General features: G+C 39.1%; 1 protein-coding gene across 3 annotated transcripts in view; it reads left to right on the plus strand.

Moving 5' to 3' along the window:
• Positions 1 to 14953, plus strand: part of COPG2 (COPI coat complex subunit gamma 2) — a 130791-nt gene that overhangs the window by 15078 nt on the left and 100760 nt on the right. The gene's annotated exons all lie outside the window — the stretch shown is intronic.

Genomic DNA, 14953 nt, shown 5'->3' on the forward strand with positions numbered 1-14953 from the left:
AATGATACATTGAAATAAAATATTTATTAAAAAAATTTATTTTATATTAGAGTATAGTTGATTTATGAAAAAATATAACAAGTACATCAAAAGGCTAACATCTATAATATATAAAGAACTCTTATACTTCAAAAAACTCCAAGTGATACTTCATAAAATAATCAATATAAAGGATCTAAATATCTTTAAATAGTCATTCTCACTAGTAACCAAAAAATGTAATTAAAAATTCAACAATGAGTTACAATATTTTTTTGTTTTGTTTTTTGTGCTTTTTAAATTCAATTTATTTAAACTTAAAAAAAAACAAACCCCAAAACAGCTCCCCCATTTCTCCCACTCCCCCAGTCCCTGCCTCTGGGAAACCACTAGTCTGATCTCTGTATCTCTGTATCTATGAGCCTGGTTTTATGTACTTATTTATTTATTTAGATTCCACATATAAAAGAGATCATATGGTATTTGTCTCTCTCTGTCCGACTTATTTCACTTAGCATAATGCTCTCAAGGTCCGTACATGTTGTCACAAATGTCAAGATTTCATTCTTTTTTAATGGCCGAATAATATTCCAATGCATATATGTACCCCAATTTCTTTATCCATTCATCTGTTGATGGACACTTAGGTTGTTTCCATATCTTGGCTAATGTAAATAATGCTGCAGTGAACATGGGAGTGCATATATCTTTTTGAATTAATGTTTTCTTCAGATAAATACCCAGAAATGGAATTGCTGGATCACATGGTAGTTCTATTTTAATATTTTAAGGAACCTCCATACTGTTTTCCATAGTGGCTGTACCAATTTACATTCCCACCAACAGTGCAGAGGGTTCCCTTTTCTTCATGTCCTAAACAACACTTGCTGCTTCTATCTTTTTGATAGTAGCCATTCTAACAGGTGTGAGGTGATAGCTCATTGTGATTTTGATTTACATTTTCCTGATGATTAATGATGTAGAGCATCTTCTCATGTACTTGTTGGCCATCTGTATGTCTTCTTTGGAAAAATGTCTGTTCACATCTGCCCATTTTCAATCAGATTGTTTGTTTTTTTTGCTATTGAGTTTATGAGTTCTTTATAAATTTTGAAAAATTATAATATTTTGCCAGTCAAATTGGCAAAAAAGAAAAAAGGCAGTCAGTACTTGTAAGGGATATTGATATTCTTGTATACAGGAGGTAGAATAATAAATTGATTCAGTCTTTTTAGAAAGCAGCGTGGCAGCATTTGTTGAATGTTTGAAAGGGTTTATCCCTTTGATCCAGTAATTCCACATCTATGGAATTATCCACAGAAAACAATCAGAGATAGCACAGAAATATTTATATACAATGATGCTTATTGCAACACTGTTTACACTAGCAAAAAGGAAAAAACAACTTGAATGTCTGACATTGTTAAAAATGATCTAATTAATCATGTTTTAGTCATATTATGAAATATTTTAATTTTTTGAATATATTTTTGAGACATCTTTAATGATATGGAAAAGTCTTCAATAAAGTGCTAAATGAAAGTTGGATTCAAGTCTGTGTATTCCCTGTAGTCTCTTTTAAAAATATTCTAAGTATGCATATAAAAATATATGATTGGATATACACTGATATATTACCAGTAAGTTATCTCTGGGTGTTTGGAATTGTGGCTATTTATTTTCTTTAAACTTTTGATAATTTCCAAATGTCCTAGAATGAGTATGTATAATTCAGAGTCCTAAGATATATAACAAATGTTATTTAGAAAATAGTTACTAACAGTTATTAATATATAGTTGTAGTTAATAGTTACTAATTATAACTCATTCAAGTGAATCTGGTATTTGTACAAGAAAATAAGTTTTGGAGGAGGGTACTTACGTTTAACCAGCAGTTGTGTTGAATGTAGTTTCATAATATTAGTAAAGCTTTCAGCTGAAAATAACACAAAGCCAGAATTAAATAGTAACAAACAAAATAAGCACAGAGTAGCTGGTGTTGGTTCAGTAGTTCAATAGTGTCAGGGCTGGTGTCTCTTAAATTCTTTGGGACGTCCTCACATTATTGCAAAATAAGATGCCTGAATTACTGGCAGTGCACCATTCAAGGTGGGAGGGGTACTGAGAAGGGGGCCAGAGAGAGCCAGTGCTGTCTGCCCCTTTTATCAGGTATGCAAAAGCTTTTCCCAAGGCAATTTTTAGATTTTATTTGGCACAACTGTGTTATGACTAACCTTAGGAGGCCAGGAAAGTGAGTATATAGCTTTTATAGCCCAAGGGGCAGGCTTGGGAGAAGGGAGGGGATTAAAAATGGGTATCGGATTAGTCAGCTAACAGTGTGTGGCACAAATACAAAACAAAAAAATCTTCACTTAGATTGCTAGATTCACTAAATATTGGAAAAATTAAAAATAGATTAATCAACTGTTGATTGAGGGTGTTTCGTTCCTTTGTTTAGCTGTTAATACTTCCATCTGAGTCCTGTTAGGCCGCTTTGAATCATGGTTTGCTTCTCGTTCCTTTTAAGTAATTAGTAGATGTAGTAGGCAGAATAATGCCCCCTCCATCCCCAAGATATCCCTGTCCTAATTCCTAGAACCTGTGAATATGTTACATTACATGGCAAAGGGGAATTAAAGTTGCTAATCAGCAGATAAGGAGAGTATCCTGGATTATCCAGGTGGGCCCAATATAAGGATAAGGGTCCTTAAAAGTAGAAGAGGGAGGCAGAAGAAAAGCGTCAGTAAAGAGATGTGATGATGGAAGCCGGTTCAGAGGGATGCACTGTTGTTGCTGGATTTGGAGATGGTGGAAGGGAGCCATAAGCCAAGGAATATGGGTGATGTCTGGAAGCTGGAAAAGGCAAGGAAATGGATTTACTCCTACAGCCTCCAGAAAGGAATGCCATGCTGCTGACACCTTGATTTTAGCCCAGTGAGACCTGTGTTGGACCTCACCTTACAGAACTGTAAGGTAAATAAATGAATGTTGTCTTAAGCCTCTAAGTCTGTGGTAATTTGTTACAGCAGCAATAGAAAACTAACAGATTTTTGCAGTATTTAAGTGTATCAAATCAATACATTGTATACCGTACAGTTACACAATGTTATATGTCACTTATATCTCAAAACTAGAACAAAAACCTAATAGAGACTTTGGTACCTGGAAGTGGGGTGCTGCTGTAACAAATACCTAAATATGTGGAAGTGGCTTTGTAATTGGGCAGTGAGCAGGTGCTGGAGGAGTTTTGGGGAACATGATAGAAAAAGCCTACACTGCCTTGAACAAACTGGTAGAAATATGGGCGTTAATGACTCTGCTAGACTTGGAAGTGAGGAGCAGGATAGAGAAAACATTTATCATACAGCATTGTGAACAGACTGTTGATAGAAATATGGACATTAAAGGTGTTGCTGGTGAGGGCTGAGAAGAAAATGAGGAAGGTATTAGAAACTGGAGGGAAGGGGATCCTTGTTATATTGTGGCAGAAAGCTTAGTGGCATTGTATCCTGCAGTTAGGTGGAAAGCAGGGCTTGTAAGCAATGAATTTGGATATTTAACTGAGATTTGCAAGCAGAATGTTGAGGTGTGGCTTGGTTTCTTTTTGCCACTTGTAGTAAAATTTGAGAGTAGGGTAATAAATTGAGGAGAGACCTGTTAAACATGAACCAGGAGATCTTGATAAATACCAAATCGTTATGTTGTACACCTGAAACTAATATAATGTTGTATGTCAATTACATCTCAAAAACAAAACAAAAATAAACCAGGAGTTGTTGATTTTGGAAATTGTCAGCCTACCAAAATGGCAAAGGATGCTAAAATCAAGAGATGTGTGTTGGGAAAGCCTTCTCTAGAGAAAAAATCAGAGTTACTCTACAGCCTTTTCCTGAAACCTCAGAAAGATTTAAAGGTCAGCGTATTCACTCACACAAAACACTGAGAGATGAAGGGTGTGACTCATAGATTCCCTCAGCATCTAAGCAGAAGCCAAAAATAGAGATGGGATTATCTAGGCAAGATCTGTGGAGGAGCCTCTTGTGTAGTGGAGTCTCTGTACGTATATGGTAGTCCCACAAGGCTCGTGAGAATCTTATACCAGCAGAAACACTGCCAGCTTGGACTGAAAGGAACAGAGAGGTGAAGTGAAAGAAGGCTATCAGAGCCCCAAAATTCTACAGGCAGGAGACAGGCTGATAAGACTCCTCAGCTTTAAACACAAGCTGCCCTTTATAAAAAGGAAGGATGGCTCAGAGGGCGGAGGCCCATAATGTAGAGCTGAGAACCATAGTGAATTCTGCCACGACTTGAAACCGCTTCCAGTTTGCCTGGCTGGATTTCAGAATTGCTTGGGAACAGTAACTTTTTTATCCTTCCATTTTCTCTTTTTGAACAGGAACGTCTGTATGTGTTATCCTATGGCAGTCCCATCTTTGTTTTTCAGAGCAGGGAACTTGTTTTTTAGTTTCACATGTCCATGCATGGACAGGAATTTTGCCTCAGGATAAATTATACCCAATCTCACCCATCCCTGATTTAGATGATTTTTGATGATAAGATTGGGACTTTTGAGTTGGGTGAGATTTTGGAGTTTTTTTTTTTTTTTTTTGACTGTACCGCATGGCACGTGGGATCTTAGCTCCCCAACCAGGGATTGAACCTGTGCCCCCTGCATTGGAAGATGGAGTCTTAACCACTGGACTGCCAGGGAAGTCCTGAGATTTTGGACTTTGAGTTGATGCTATAATGTGTTGATTTGGGGGGGATCTTGGGATAGGGTGAATATTATCTTGCGTATGAGATGGATGCAGCCCTGCTGACACAATGATTTTAGCCCAGTGAGACCTAAGTTGGAATTCTAGCCCATAGAACTAACTGTAAGATAATAAATACATTTTTGTTGTTTTAAGCCACTAATTGTGGTCATTTGTTATAGCAGGAATAGAAAACTAATATATTAGATGACCATTCTACATACATAGACAATTGTGTTAGCTTGGTAAGAAATCATGGATATTGAGAAAACCTAAAGGCAGACACTTCACAAAAGAGTATATACAGATAGCCAATAAGCACATGGAAGTGTTCTCAATATTATTAGTCATCAAGGAAATGAAGATTGAAACCTCAGTGAGATACCTTTTCATACTCACCAAAATGGTTAAGATAGAAAAGCCTGACAGTACCCAAATCAACAAGCCTGCTCCAATACCAAGTATGGAACTTGGTGTATGGAACATTTGAAGCTTTCCTACATTGTAGGTGGGAATGTAGAATGAATGATACAACCACCACAGAAAAAGTTTGTCAGTTTCTTATAAAGTTAAATATATACCTACCCTGTGGCCAGTAATTCCACTGCTAAGTATTTACCCAAGAAAATGAAAATCTTTGGCCGCAAAAAAGACTGTATAAGAATTTCATAGCAGCTTTGTGGTAGCCCTAAACCAGAAACAACCCAAAAGTTCATCAACAGGAGAATGGTTAAACCAACTGTGTTATATTAATACAGTGGATCAATACTCAGCAATAAAAAGGAACAAATTGCTGTTTCAAGCAACAACACAGATACATTCCTAAAATAATATGCTGGAGCAAAAGAAAACACATGCTGGATGATTCTATTTATATAAATTCTAAGACCAGTCAAAACTCACTTGTGGTGACAGAAACCAGAAGTCTGGTAGGTTGGAGGAGACTGACTGGAAGTGGTCATGAGGGAACTTTCTGAGGTGATGGAAGTGTCCAGTATTTTATTTTGGGTAAAGTTATATGAGTGATCACAATTGCCATCTAACTGAACACTTAAGCTGGCATTTTTATTGTATATAAATTACAACTCAGTTAACAAAAAGAAAAACATGAAGAGATTTAGTTAGTGGCTTAAGGATGGTCAAGTATATTGACAATCTGGTTATACTGTTCTACCCCTGTCTGATGAGACTCACCAGTGAAAAGCTGCATCTGAAGATTGCTTAGAATTCTGGAAATGAGTCCTGAGGAATGACCCATCACTCACATGGGGAGTAGCATGGGGGAATGGGTTTCAGTATGTGATTAGTTACATCCCTAGTCTCAGAAAATCAAAAGAACGTTCATAGGCCATGGTTTAGGAAGAAATAAAGGGGCTGTAGAAACGGCTGTCTGGCAGGCAGTTTTGATATCAATTGTGGGAATAATGTGAGGATTTGGGCAGGGGGAGGATAATACTTAGCTTCCTGAGGGAACTAAGAAGCTAAGACCGTCCACAGACTTGGTAAGAAACATTCAAGCCTGAAACAACTTTTCTATTTGAATGGTGCTGCTGTCCCTGACGTTATGTCTGCCAGGACTTGGTGTAGGGCAAGAAAGGGAATGAGATACTATTCTAATCTGACTTAGCCACCACTGTAGTGAAACTTCTCTCTCAAAGATTTCCAGTAATCTCTTAATTGCAAAATCCCAAAGCTGATTTTTCAGTCTGTATTTTAATTGACCTCTCTCTTAGTTTTAATATGGTTAAAAACTCCCTGAAGTTCTACCGTCTTTGGCTTTCAGAACCATAGTCCTGAATTTCCTCCCATCTCTGATTATTCCATTTTATTCTTCCACAGAAGTGGCTGTTTTATTCTGCCTGTCACCCTAAATATCAGCATTCCCTGGGGTTCACATCAATGCTTTTGCCATTTCCCAAACTCATCATGCTATTTGATACTCTGTATCACTGTACATGTTTCTCCCTGTGCCTGCATTTACCCTATTTCCTTTTCCACAATGCTCAAACATCATTTTACGTATTGACTTTCCTGTTCTTGACAGGTTAGTCATTGTCTCTTCTGCTGTTCTTATAACACTTTGTTTTAACCTCTATTCTAGTGTTTAGTACATTGTGCTGTAATGATTTGTTTACATGTTTTTCTACCCTCTGTACTGTTAGTTCCTTGAGAGCAAAAATTATATCATATATGACTTTGTAACATTAATTCTTAGAAAAGTGCCTTGCATGTATTAGACACACATTAAAAGTTTGTTTCATGAATTAAGCACAGGATAATCCATTTTCTCACTTCAGTTAAGGGGGCTGAAATCATAAGGATTATTTGTCTTTCTCAAGACAGCACTCACACATATGAAGAAGTGGAGAAATATGGGTGTATTAGTTGGGTTTCTCCAGACAACAGAACTAATAGGATATATATAGGTATATAGAAAGAGATTTATTATGAAGGATTGGCTCACGCAGTTATGGAGGCTAAGCCTCATAATCTGCTCTGTGTAAACTGGAGACCCAGCAAAGCCGGTGGTATAGTTCCAGACCAGACCTGAAGGCCTGGGAACCAGGAGTCCTAATTTCCCAGGGCAGGAGAAGATGGATGTCCCAGACCAAGCAGAGAGCAAATACTCCCTTCCTCTGCCTTTTTATTCTATTCAGGCTCCTAACTGATTGCGTGATGCCCATTCCTATTGGTGAGGGTGATCTTCTTTATTCAGCTTACTGATTCAAATGCCAGTCTTCTGGAAGCGCACTCATAGACACATCCAGAAATAGTGTTTGACCAGTTATCTGGGCATCCCTTAACTCGGTGAAGTTGACACAGAAAATTAACCATCACTGTGGGTTTAATGGGAGTTGAGAAACCTTTCTGTGTCCTGCCTCTTTCCTGCCCAGTCGACAAGCAGACTGCCCTGATTTATTTGGATTCATACTTAATTCTCTTTTAAAATGAAATTGTGGAAAAATTTTGAGAGAAAATCATGAAAACGATGCCAAGTCATAAAACTCCTTTCTCCAAAGCCTAATGAAATGAACACCAGTGAGTAAAAGAGAAAATCAGGGGACTTTTGATTCTAGCCAAGATGGAGAAAGAGGCAGGCCGTGTCTCCCAATGGTCACAACAAAAACCTGTAGACAAAAGTACAGAAAGTGACTACCCGAGGCCTTTGAAAACTGAATAATAACAGTGAATTTGAGGAGAGAAAACAGTAATTAATGAATAACCAGTGTGGTAACAGTGAGTTTCATGTTTATTTTTCCTCTTTATACCCCACATTTGACCCAAGAGCAGGCTAATGGGAGAACTGTACAGTGGGAGGAGTCAACAAAGGCAGAAGCCCATCTCTCTAGCCTGAGCACAAGTTAAAGAAAAGACCCCTGCAAGCTGGAGAGCATGGGGGAGAATCCTTGTTTGTTTGTTATTGTTTTTTTGTTTACTTTCTGGTCCTGCCTTGAGGCCAGCCCTAGTTGTGGAACACTACTATGACGTGACAGCAGTATTTCAGACACCTGAAACCCTGAGATAAGACCTGTCTCTGAGAAAATGGGCCCCTGGCATGTGAAGAGTGGGGGGAAATCCACATTACAGTTGACCCTTGCAACAGGAGTTTTGAGCTGTGCAGGTCCACTTACACACGGATCCTGAGGAACCACGTATAGGGAGAGCTGAATATAAGTTATATTCAGATTTTCGACTGCGTGGAGGGTTGGCACCCCTAACCCCTGCATTGTTCATGGGTCAACTGTATTCTTTTTTTCCTTCCTTCTTTTATCTCTTTTTCTTGAGGGCTCGCTTCCAAAGAATTGTGCAGTAGCATAGGGAGCTAAAACTCTGAGAGAATCTCATATTTCTGGTGAGAAGAACTGGGAAAAGGAGTCCTCGAGAGCCAGAGAGTGTGGGAGAAATGACATGCACAGAAGGCCACACAGAACTTGCGATCTGAAACTGCCTGAGTGCTTGGTAAAACGAAAGTCAGCATTCCTCAGAGGCTTTTAACAGGACTCAGAGTCTCATGACATAGTATTCAGAATCTCCAGATACAATCCAAAATGAGTCAACCAGGAAAGTCTGACCAATTCTCAAGGGAAAAGATAATCAATAGATGCCAACCCGGTTATTATCTATATGTTGGGATTATTAAAGACTTGAAAGCAGCTAGTACGACCATGCTCCATAAAGGTGAACACTCTTGAAATGAATAGAAGAGTAGAAATTCTCAGCAGAGAACTATATATATAGAAAAGAACCAACTGAAAATTTTAGAAATTACAAAGTACAACATGCAAAATAAAAAATTCATTGGCTGGGCTCAATAGTAGGATAGAGATGTCAGAGGAAAGCGTCAGTGAACTTGAAAGTAATTCAGTAGAAATAATTCCAATTAAGAATAAAGAGAAAAAAGATGGAAAACAAAAATAAACAGCCCCACTGACCTATGGGACTGTATCAAAGGGTCTTACATTCATGTCATTGGAGTCCCTGAAGAAGAGGAGAGAGGGATTGGTGCAGAAAATTTTTGAAGAAATTATAGCTGAAAACTTCCAAATTTGGGGAAAGACATAACTTTACAGATTCAAGAAGCTCAGTGAAGCATATGCAAGATAAACTCAAAGGAATCCACACCCAGATCATAAGGAAACTGCTGAAAACCAAAGATAAAGTATAACCCTTGAAAGCAGTTTGAGAAAAATGACTCATTACATATAAGGAAACTTCAGTTTAAAATACTGTGGGAGGACTTCCCTGGTGGCACAGTGGATAAGACTCCACGCTCCCAATGCAGGGGGCCTGGGTTTGATCCCTGGTCGGGGAACTAGATCCCACACGCGTGCTGCAGCTTAGAGTTTGCATGCCACAAATAAGGAGCCTGTGTGCTGCAACTAAAGAGCTGGCTAGCTGCAACTAAGGAGCCCACCTGCTGCAACTAAGGAGCCCACGTACTGCAACTAAGGAGCCGGCGAGCCTCAACTGAAGGAGCCCTGGAGCCGCAACGAAGGAGCCCACATGCTGCAACTAAGGAGTCCACCTGCCACAACTAAGACCTGGTGCAACCAAATAAATAAATAAATATTTTGAAAAAATACTGTGGATTTCTCATCAGAAAACACATTTCGGAAGATGGTGGAACACTGTTGTTTTAAGTGCTGAAGCAAAAGGAAATGACAACCCAGTATTCTGTATCCACAAAAAATATCTTTCAGGAGTGAAAGTGAAGTTAAGACTCCTCAGATGAAGGTAAATCAAGAGTATTTGTCACCAACAGACCTACTCTGAAGGAAATATTAAATGAAGTGTTTTAGGCTGAAGGGAAATGATACTACATCTTTGTAGTACTGAAAGAAAACAAAAAGCACAATTGTTAGCCCAGAATTCTGTGTCCAGCAAAAATAGCTGTCAGAAACAGTTGGCATAAAAGCAATTTCAGACATGAAAAAGCTTAAAGATTTAATCTGTAGCCTTTTTTTTTTCTTCTAAGGTCTATGGACCTAAATATAAAACCTAAAGCTACAAAACCTCTAAAAGAAAACATATGGAAAAATCCTTGTGACCTTGAATTAAGCAAAGATTTTTGAGATACAACGTCAAAAGCTTGATCCATAAAGAAAACAAAAAGACAAAACACAGGGTGGAAGAAAATACTTAAAAATTATATATAATAAAGGACTAGTATCTAGGGCATATAAAGAGCTTTCAAAATTCAATAATGAGAAAACAATACAATAAAAAAACGTGTAAAATCTGTGAATAGACACCACTAAAGAAGACATATACATGGCAAATAAAGCAAATGAAAAGATGTTCAACCTTCTTAGTCATTAGGGAAATTCAGTTTAAAACCACAATGAGATACCACTATACATCTTTCAATTGACTAAAAATTAAATAGACTGACTTTAGCAAATATTACTAAGGATGAGGAGGAATTGGATCTCTGGTAGGAATGTAAAGTGGTGAAATCATGTTAGAAAACATTTTTGCAGTTTCTTAAAAAGTTAAACATGAACCTACCATAGGATCCAGTTCGTTCACTTCTAGATATTAACCCAGGTGAAATGAAGCAAAAGTTAAATGGATGCTTTTGGGGTATAGAGATTTGGAAAGAGCATTATGTCCAATGTTTCCATGAAAAGGGGGCTGAACAAATAGCAAGTTCAGCAATTTATCTGAATCCTTTAGAGTGCTGACACTGATATCTCAGAGTAACCAACTGGCTCAAAACCTAAAGAGAGACCAGAGCTTACAGCTTACCAGAGCTTGGACTGGGTTTGGTTTCTTGTTGCTCTTGTAACACGCAGTGCTCCCCAAGCTTGGCTTCAAATTCCTCTAGTGATACCCTATGTTTAGGTTGAGGGCTGGTGTGACAGAGTTGTTTTTTTTTTTTCAATGATTGCCCTCAGCTTTTGGTATTTTCTTCCCCCAGCCCCTCAGAGAGGGTTGTTCTCTTGCAGGTTACTTACTTATCCCTCAGTGCAGTGGGCTGGTAGGGATGGGAGGCTGTTCTTTGTTGTTCTAATTAAGGCTGTCTTAGGCAGGCACCCTGTTCCTGGATCTTAGGGTTGTGGCCTTCACTTCTGCGCACCCCCCCCCAAAAAAAAAAAAAAAAAAGAATAGCCAGGAAATAACTGAAAAAGGGAAAACCGTGAGGAAGGACTAGCTCTACCAGTCAGTGAAATACTAAGGCCTGTACAGTTACAACAGTGTGGTACTGACACGTGAATAGACAAAGAGACCAGTGGAGTAAAATTGTGTGATGACTGTGTAAAGTGTCAGCTCGGCCGTGCTGATGTACATTTTTCAGAATTCTCTGATACAAATGGAAAGTACAGAATTAGACCCAAGGACACATGCAAACTTAGTATATGACAAAGGTGGCATCTCTAATCACTGGGGTAAGCATGTACTTTTTTTTTTTTTTTGCGGTATGCGGGCCTCTCACCACTGCGGGCCCCTCCCGCCGTGGAGCACAGGCTCCGGACACACAGGCCCAGCAGCCACGGCCCACGGGCCCAGCTGCTCCGCGGCATGTGGGACCCTCCCGGACCAGGGCACGAACCCGCGTCCCCCGCATCAGCAGGCGGACTCCCAACCACTGTGCCGCCAGGGAAGCCCCAGCATGTACTTTTTAATACATGTTTCTGGGACAACTGAGTAGCCACTTAGAAAAAGATAAAATTAGATCTGTATTTCACATCATATACATGAGTAAACTCTAAAAAGATAAGGAGTATAAATTTTAAAAAATGAAACCATACAAGTACTAGAAGAAAACATGAGTATATTCTTCTTTAACCTTGGTGTAGGGAAAAGTTTCGTAATTATGACTAAAATCCAAAGGTAATAGAAAGGATTGATAAATTTGACTACATAATTTTTTTAAATTGCATGACCCAAACACCATAAAATATAGATAGAATAAACCAGGGGTTTGCAGTAGGGCCAAGTTGTGGTATAAACAATTATTCTTAATTTATTGTCATGGTATCCTATGTGACATTGCCATTCATTTTATGGCAAAAGCGGAGTGATAGTGGGCTCGTGACTGGGAGGGAGATGAGTAGTTTTATTATATTGTGCTTCACCTAGGAGCAGACAGCCTGATGCTATGATAAGATGGCCTATTGAATGCTCAGCTGAGGTAGTAGGTTGGAGGAAGGACTCTGTGAGGTTGGGGAATTCTCCTCCAAGATGCCATATATCCATTGAATCGATTGCCAGTGTATGGTACTGTCACCAAGAAATAAAATAGGCAGGTCCAGAAATCAAGAGGTGGAAGTAGGACTGGCTCCTCTAACCCTCACTCCCAGTGACTCACTTGTAGAATTTATGCTTCCCATTCTCACCCCGAATGTGGATTAGAGGTCCCGGTTCCCAGGGGACAATGTTTTCAAGGGGTGAAAAGGGGGAAGCATTTAACCCATTGACTCCTGGTTCCCGTGGGTTGTGGATTGTCTCCAGCGCAGAAACATCCCACACTTCTGGATTCTACATGTCTGAGTAACAGGTTGGCAACCTAAGGCATCCCACACTGCAGAGTCAGAGCAACCGTGCGGCAGGAAGTGAGCCAGTTTGCACACTTGAAATGATGACTCCTATTGGGTCACTTTGTGTTCTTCATGCTAGTAGACCAGCAGGTAATGAAAGGAGCTGCTTTACTTGTAGAGGTAACTGACCTTGATCCCTATCAGGATCTAGGGTTGTTTCTATATAAAGGTGACAGGACTGTATCTAGAATTCAAGGTATTCACTTGAGTGTATTTTTGTGCATTCACGCATGGGAAAATGTTGACTCGGGACTAGGGAACAACCAATGGTCCAACCAGGGTAAATCCAACAAAGGCTCAGATCCCTTGGGATCAAGGTTTGAGTCACCTACCAGACATATAACCAAGATGAGATGAAGTGCTGGCCAAGAGTGAGGGAAATAAAGAATGGGTGGTTATAGGAAGGAGATGATGAATATCAATTATGGCTTTGAAATGTGTTGTAGCAGTATGGGTTGTACCATGTTCTACTCATCTTCCAGTCTCTTGTAGAAATAGTGGATGGTTACCATCTTGAAGACTCAGTGATAGATTAGATTCAATGGAAGACATATTCAAATGTGAGGGGTGCAAATGATGGGCTGTATTGGGTGCCACTTTTGAGCAACCTCCCGTTTCCTCAGCCTCATCTTTGGTTCCAGCTGTGGCTGTGGTCAACATTGCCATGTAGGGTCCAGCTCACTAGCATCGATAGTGCCTCACTTCAAGCATGTCCTGTGCGTTTTGCTTCCTGCCCTGCAATTTCTTGCACACTCACTGAACTCACATGTGTGAGTTAACATGTGAATGTTAAGAGAATGGGGAGTTAACACTCCGGGGTGAAATCTCTACCAGGGGCTAAGAGCTAGTGGATAAATTCTTTCCTTTTCATCCCTTGAATGTGTGGTTTCTGAGATGTATTTCATTAAGGTCCTCAGAAGATTGGTCATTAAATAACCAGTTGTTTGTGGCAGTGACACACTAGAGAAAACTTCTTTGGGTTGACTTTCCCTCCTCCTTTGTTTACTTCCTTATCTTTTACTTCTCCCTCAGAACACACTCCCAAATAAACTATCTGTATGTAAGCCTTTGCTGTCAGGGCAGCCCAAGCTAAACAGAAGTACAGAGCAGGGGTTGGCAAACTATGGCCCATGGCCAAAACTGTTGCCTCATTTTGTAAATAAAGTTTTATTGGAACGTAGCCATGCCTTTTTGTTTATGCATTACTATGGCTACTTCCGTGCCATCAGCAAGCCAAGGAGAGAGGACTCAGGAACCAAACCTGCCAAGCCTCAGTTTTTCAGTCTAATTGGAAAAATGCAAATATTTGTGAAAAAGACTGGTTGATAAATTATTTATCCCCAAACAATGGAAATCTGTGCTACCATTAAAAATATATTTTAGATATACTATTTAGACATTTTAATATATATAAGTATCTAAAATTTTAAAACATCTGCCTATAAGGAAAGATTTTCAAGTTATATTACTAAGTAAGATTGAAGGTACCGGAAGAGTGGCGATCCATTGGCATGCATTTTAAAAAGTCTCTGTGGTTGCATATATTTTAAGAACTTTCTTAAGAAAACTTTAAGCAACTGTTCACAATGACTGTCTCCAGTTGAGTGGCACTACAGGCTAGGGTGGGTGAGGAGAGACTTAGACTTTATATTTTATACCTTTCTGAATACTTTGAAAATGGATTGTTATATGAGTGAAATACTCTACCTAATAATTGAAAAATGAACAAAATTGAAGGACTGTCAGTTATTCACAACTTTCTCCTCTTGGTGCCCTAATGGAGTGAGTTGGAGTTGGAGGCTGTTTTCGATTATGTGAGGGAAGTTGAGTGAGGGAGGAGGTGGATAGTCAGTTTGAGGGTAGTATAAATGCACAGAGGACAAGAGAAGGAAGGGTAAAAGAGTGAATAATCTAAAGGTTAAAAACCTTTTAAAATTATGGCCATGAAATTTTGTAGCTCAGCCCACACTCCTCTGCCTGTTTTTGCAGCTCCACAGAAAGGTCTGAAACCATTGACAATTATTTTAGAAAGCCATTCCTGTGAGAGCGAGACCTCATGAAGTAATCGTTTTAGTCAGTTTCTTTTAAAGAGTTATTTTTAAGTCTGATGAGTTTTTGGGATTTCGGGGGATTTCAGCCTGAGGCTCTCTATATAATCGTCTGCTTTTTATGCCAGTA

This window comes from Grampus griseus (genome assembly GCF_964374135.1).
Source record: "Grampus griseus genome assembly, chromosome: 9".
In the NCBI taxonomy this organism is placed as follows: Eukaryota; Metazoa; Chordata; class Mammalia; order Artiodactyla; family Delphinidae; genus Grampus; species Grampus griseus.